The sequence below is a fragment of the Ptychodera flava genome, chromosome 1 (genome assembly GCF_041260155.1).
Source record: "Ptychodera flava strain L36383 chromosome 1, AS_Pfla_20210202, whole genome shotgun sequence".
Classification (NCBI taxonomy): domain Eukaryota; kingdom Metazoa; phylum Hemichordata; class Enteropneusta; family Ptychoderidae; genus Ptychodera; species Ptychodera flava.
Window position 1 is genome coordinate 16,268,149 of NC_091928.1, and position 7,519 is coordinate 16,275,667.

The following is a 7,519-nucleotide window of genomic DNA, read 5'->3' on the forward strand; positions in this document are numbered from 1 at the left end:
CAGGAGGATTGTCCATTATCGTCATTTTAGGAGCGTTATAGACTTAAGGACTTCTTAAAAATCTTTTTGTTTTTTTCACACACAGAACACATACTTTTAGTGATACTAATTGTGAAATTTATTAAACATACAATTACAATTCATTTGAAAATTTGAGGGTGTCACCCTCGTTTTGACAAATTAACTTGAGAGGACTTCGAACAATTGTGATTTTAAAGGAAAAGTGCCTGAAACTTTTGATATTTTCATAATATTGTTTTACTAAAGTTGTTAAACATACACTTCGTAACTCTGAGCCTCCTTTCTAAAGTATGTTGACAAACAAGGAATTTGTACGATATCTGATGTTGGTGCTGACAAAATATGAATTTTCCTCCGGACTAAAATTGAGTTGTGTACAACAACATGAGACACTTGTTTACACTTACTATTTTGGCCATGTTTATTACACAAACATGACAATACGGATAGAATCAAATTCATAAAAGTATGAAGTGCCTGAAAAATAAGAAATTTCCAATTATTTCAAAATGGCTGTTCATGACGAAAGTAACCAGAATCATATCAGAAGAGAGTGAATTTTATCTGTATTCAGATGACGTCAGCGTGATTGTTAACCTTCGATGACCAAATTCTTTCTATACATGTAGCTACTGTCATTGCCTTGTTAGGTATGGAGGCGCTGTCACCAAATTTTGTCACACTTTGACCTCGTGTATGGCCACGTGGTTTTGTACTTGTGATGAGCTCTATCCGACTGTATCAACTTCCTTGGGTTCATAAATAGATAAGAATTCCGTCCAAAGTACCTCCTTGCGAATGTTATGGTAAAGGATTTCGTTGTTGTGCAACCATATATTTATGTATCTACTGAAAGTCTGTAGTGTCAGACTGTGCATCCTATTGGGGGTTTGAGCTTTAGGGAAGAGTTGATAAAGTTAAACGTGTCGTGTTTCGTTCAGTAGCACCTCATTGACTGCCGAAAGATTTCGAATGGGCTGACTGTTTCTCTATCGTACATATACGTAGCTGTGAATTTTAATAGATATATTGCATGGCGACGAGAGAGTAGTCATGCACTTGATGCGATCTATGAGAAAGACGGAAGTTCAACGTGAAAATTATAGTTATTACAGAGACTGCTTGTATTTCTTCAGTACACACTCGACTAACCAGATTCTTTTTGAATTATCAGTGATAAATGGCGCCGGAACAGACTTTCAATGAGGTCTTGAAAAACCACAAGAAACACCGTCGATACGAATAAGGAGTTAGAGGGCCTGGCCCAATTTGCATTTTTCGAGTGTTACAATTGTTGCAAATCAAAGGAAGCAGTTAGAAATATTGTAATTAAAATGCCCGTCTTACCTTGCTGAGTTTCTTCTGCTCGAGTCGTTTACCACCAAGGAGAAATGCTTTCTCGAACCAGATGCTGTTGTACATAGCCAATTTTGGAATGAATATCATCATAATTATGAATAGCATGAATCGTTTAAATTGATTCAAAGCAGTAAGAAAAGTCCTTTCCAAGCACGGCAAGTGCTGCATCAACAACACTGTAAAGAAGAAGCCAACCAATTCATGCTGACTATTGCTTCCTTTTTATTTGCGAAACATGAAACTTATTTAGCAATTAAAATCTGCAAAATGCAACAGCAATGATTCCGTTCGCATGAGAAATGGTAGAAATGACAAAAAGTCAATAATTTTACTACAGAGCTGTTGACTTAAAATTTCTCGGTATTTGACGTGGGTTCTCGCGAAGCATGCAAACAGCGTAGATATACAAAGGAATTGTTACTCATCGGCTGGTCCTCACAACAACGTATCATGGCTTGAATTGCGAAAATGTTGTCATACATTAGCTCAATGACGTGACGTATCTCCTTTACACGTAGACACGTTTTATTCATCATTGAGAACAGCTAGATGTTTTCCCCATGAAAAGATCGATCGCACGAGGGCGCTCGTTGGTTCGCTTCAACTTTGGCCTTCCAGGAGGCCAAATCAAAAAGCGATCTACGCAGATAGGTGACATATTGCTTAGCGATAATCAATTAAAATGAGCGTATACAACGTGCCGCTAGAAAGTCACTAGCTTCGTCTGATGTAGTCGAAGTTTCCATGCTGCCGGGATAATTGGGGGCGCTATACTCAGTTGATCTCTTGAAGCTGACAACTTAAAATCCGCAAGTAATCTTTCACCTACCATAAGAAGCATTGTGCGCTATTATTGATGAAATCATTCTTAGTAATGATTTCCTTCGGTTATTTGAAAACAAAGAAATCGTCTGGACACACTCCCGCGTATTCAATTAAATTATCTTTGATCATACCTAAGGACTGGGCTGCAGACAGTCCATAGACGCCATCGTCAGATAACATTATTTTCAATATGAAATTCAGTCTTGAGATGTGTATTTTTACGGCGAGTGTATTTAGTCTTAGACCGCATGACCAGCTTTTAGGACCCATATAATCCTCTTCATATCATTGTCTACATACTATACGTATCCGGGTGAACTCTCCAAATGAAGAGTAATTGACCTTTGTTCCTTCTCATTCAAGAGCATCGAAGTTCCGTGTAACCCCTTCGAGCTTCAGTTGCCATGATGAGTCAGTCGCCATGTGAGCCCCCTTTCTAATCATGTACTGTGTTACCTTTGTAGCCAGGAAGGTGCACATATGTGTCTGTATCGGTGGAGACGCTTCTGTACCATGTTACAGAAGACAGCATGGACGACAGTATGGATAATTTTAGCCGATAAAATTCTTGTAGTTCTTACATCAAAGATAAAGTTTTTCGGGTTTTTCACATGCCAAAGACATTTCCTCGTTACCGATGACACAAAGTATGCTATCCAGCTTCACTTAAGCACCAAGTGCAGAAAGTTCGTTGACACTGCATGGTCACTTAAGTTGGCATCAAGTTATTTATAGATTTAACCTTTGCTTTTCCGCCAGATGCTCAATAATTTGGAGTTGAGTAATTACATTTCTCTGAGGAGGATGTTGATTGAAATATCAAGTTCACTCAACAGGTAGCTCTCAAACCGGATGCCTTACTGCATCTGAAAAGCCATTCTATCCAAAACATTCAATCGCAGATAATATTTATTTCTGTATTTTAAATATTAAGTTCAAGTGCCTCGATGACACTAATTTAGTGTCATCGAAGCACTAAAGCAGTGTGTAGGTAGGAAAGTTTGTAAAAACGTTTGAAGCAAATGTTGAAAAATATGTATCATATTCCAGAGAATAAAAGGCATTGCAGTAAGACAGCTATATTAAAAGTTGTACCCAAATCTTTATCTCATTTAAATTCGCGAGAGCTGATTCAGAAGGACGAGAAGAAAAGTAGACGGATACGGGTAAAATTGAAGAGATCAAAAACTTTTCTAATCTCCTCCTTCGTTTTTCAAAATGACATAGTCGATGTTCACCCTGTATTGTAAAAGAGCTATCACTTTCAAGAAAGAAATCTTAAAGACAAAAAGTGCGCCGTTTGCTCCGCAAAATGGGGAAAAAATGATTTCACAAAACAGCGATATCTTGCGGACCGCAAGATATCGCTGTTTTGTGAAATCATTTTTTCCCCATTTGTTATGCAGGCGGGTGTTTCTTCTTCGTCGTTTCATGTAATTTTTGATATTTTATCTTCTATATACGTGGAATTCAAAAAGAGGACAATGTGACTGAAGCGAACTCACCAATTCAAATATTTTGTGAATATGTAGGCGCGGGATATTGTCACCGTACGATTATTTTAGCTAAGTTGTCGTTATCCCAATCGTGTCACGTTTCTCGATGGAACGAGTATAAAATTTTGCCAACATGATACCATCAAGCGCGTATACAATTTGTTATTTGTCATCATAGCTGCAAACTTATTTTGAAGCGACAGTTAATATCGAAGTACATGAGTAATGTCAAGGTCAAGCTCAAATAGGATGTTGTCCTGATACGGAGCACGAAAAGCCAACGATGAAACGTTACAGGAAGTCATAAAAGTGACCGGCACTGTGCCATGTCACGACATCCCTGCCGAATGAGCCAGCGACATCGGAAAGTTACCCCGTCTGATCAGGTCCGCCTCGCGTCGGCAAGAACCTGACAACGCCTTTGATCAATGGCATATTTCCAGCAAAGTTCCATATGCGAGGCCAATGACACGATGAGCTGATACTCAGTGAACAGTTAGATTTATTACACTTCGAGCGAGCGAAGTGATTAGCCATAAGTCGAGAAACCAGGCCCTTTTTTATAGAGTCGATTATTGTCCATTTTTTATTGAACATCTTCTTCTATTCCTCATGGTAGATGTTCTATTCCTCATGGTAGATGTTCTATTCCTCGTGGTAGACAGTCTCTTTGACCTCGGTAGAGCATGTCCAGGCTATACATAAGACCTACATAATCCGACCTCAGTCACATGACGACGCGGTTTCAATATTTTGGCTCGTATTGACCTGTCTAAGACTCATTGTGTTATTAATTTATCACACGTGGGGATTAAGTCCTGCAACCGTCTCATTGTGTTTGTCAAAACTCCATCTTCCCTTCGTTTTCCAAAACACACTTTTTTTCAGTCTGGTGAGAACGACGATGATGCTGATATGATGACCAGTATCTTTCTGAGCCGTTAGCTCACTCTTATGTCCTCTCAGTTACATGACATGCTTACCAAAACAAAAAAAACCAACAGAGATACTTCAGTTCATACGCGTACATCTAAGTGCTTGTATTTTAATGTGCGTCTTATTTTTATTAGATACATCCATGATGTCGAATTGCTTCATTTTAATTTGATGCTTGTCGGATTTAGCAATGCGAGTCGGGACAGATCGTTCGGACAAATATTTTGACAGATATTGGCACTCTCATTTCCCAACACTTTTCTGGTCGACCACTTGTAGGGGGCTTATTGTAAAGCTTTTAAGAAAAATTTACACTGTCTTAGTTGTTTTAAAACTTGAAATATTATTTACCTCGTAGGATTATCTCAGGAATGGTGGCCATTTTGAATTTCAAATATCGGTGAATTTGCACATATAACTTCGATTTTTATTCCGGATTTTGCAAGAGAATTGTTGAAAGTTTCCTCGAGAAAAAAGTTTGAGTAAAAGTTAAAGTCCTTAACTTTCGAGGCGCAACCTACCTTAAGCGATGTTATACTGTGGTACTCTTATTAATTTTCTTCTTCATCGATCGGAGGCATTCGATACCGGATGTAATTTCCTTCAGAGTGACGCGTGGCCACACCAACTTAAACTTGGTTGTTTATTCAGGTGTGCACTTTTGCCAACGCAAAGTTTTCCCATAAATCCAGTAAGTTGCGCAATCGGGGTAGGTCTTGGCTAAAAAATTGAACTTCAGTAGTATGTGTGCGTTGGTTTGTCTTGAAAATAAACTTTTCATAAAAATGAAAAATATAACTAAATACTGTTGCTCATTCTTCTTGAACGAAGTTGATTTCTGAAATTATTTAGTCATAAAAATAAAGTATCCTTGACCAGACTTGACGTTGAGTCCGGTCAACAACTTGGTCTATTGTCCTAAAGTATTATTTGCCAGGGCTAGACATTGACGTAATTAGTAAAATTCGAACTGAGATTTTCTCCTCTGATTATCAGATTTCCGAAAAATACCAAAACTACTCGAACGACACAAAAAAACATTATATTTTGAAGTTGGTGAAATAACTACCAATATATCCTATTTGTAACTACAAGTCTCGCCTTCAGTTATAAGCAACGATAACTGTATGTAGCGACACTCCGGTTGACGAAAATGACCTAGAAGAGAGAAAGTCACCCTTTGTGTTGGTGACGTCATAACTGCCATTTGTCCGGTAAAACAGCTGCAGGCCGCTGCGTGAAGATGCCGTTGCGCCACCAGGGCCGTTGCTTTGACAATGTTATTAATATCACGCCATGTCTCTTCATGTACAGCTCCATTTACTGCACTACTTTAGATATTTTCTAAAACTTCCTTTTCTGAAATACAAGCATGATCTTTTTCTTCTATCCAAAATCATGGCGAAAGAAGTTTTTCGACTTGTCGGCACAATGTGTACGCGTTTAAACTGATGAAATTCTTGTAGTATGCCCATTGGGTGTAGGATATTGCATCATTGTTCGACTAGAGTAATACGTGTACACTGATCTCACAAGAAGCAACGTTTTCGATGTCTCAATTATGTAAAATTGAAGTGTTTCTTGAGCCGAGACATCCATCGTGAATGTAAGCGGTTTTCTATATTATAACAGTTAGCTAACTATCAGTGTCCGTGCTATTCAATAATAATAATAATTCTCAATTCCAGAAGGTGAAAATGCGCTTACAGCCGTCAAATTCCACCAGTTGCCTGTTTCTAATGAGAACGCTGTCAGGGCCTAACACTCAGCGTATTGCATTGGCTCTTTGTTTCCTGAATAATATTCGTCAACAAGTCATCCGGTACGTATGACGCTTGCTCGATGTAGAAAGCATTACTTCAAGGTACTTCACACAAGAGAGGAAAACGAACTTGCTTTCACGCAGTTAAACACGCAATGCTTTTTACATGAGATATCATTTAAAAAAGAGCGAAAATGAAAGACTTAAACTTTTGCTCAAACTTTATCAAACGAAACTATCAATCATTCTCTTACCAAATCAACGATAAAAGTCGGGGGTCACCGTGCAAAGTTCGGAACTAGCGAAACAAATTGCCCAACATTTTGCCATTTTTGAAATTCAAAATGGCCGCCATCCCTGTGTTAACTCTATGGGGGAAATTAAATTTTAGATTTTCGAAAAACCAAGCCGGTTAAAAGTTTTTTTTTTCTTCAAGAGTTTTAAAATGAGTCCCCACAAGTGGTAGATCAGAAAAGAATTGTATAAATTCGCGAGTCCGATCGTCTGTCCCCGAGGCGCGTTCTACCTTAACTTTGAAGCAACAAAACATTATGCTTTATTTGAATCTTAATGTGAACCAAAAATCAAAGTAATGGGGAGGTTAATCTTACAAATTAAGATGGGTACGAATAGTTCTTATCTGTTATTAGTTTCTCTTCAATCTATGGCGTCAATCGATCGTAAACTGTGCCGCAAAATCGGTATAATAAACGTAAGTTCAGTCTGAGGCTGCCACATTCTTTCTCCGTCTTTTGCTTCTTCTGTCAGCCTGTCCTTCCCCAGCTCTCTCTCTCTCTCTCTCTCTCTCTCTCTCTCTCTCTCTCTCTCTCTCTCTCTCTCTCTCTCTCTCTCTCTCCAATGTTTTGACTCTTCTCAAGTGTGAGAACATAAGAATGCTCTTCCTGGTATACCATGGTTGTGATGTTTCCCACATCGTAGTCGTCAATCCAAACGTTCTTCGGTTGCCATATTCCTACATAAACTTTATATTGTGGTTTCCGAGCAAGCGAGTTTAGGGAACGTTTGGGGGAGAGTTTTCGATTCGTCGAGTCACTTTGTGACGTCATAGCAAACTTTGAATCACACTTCATAAGAGGAGCTTGTACAACATGGTATCGTC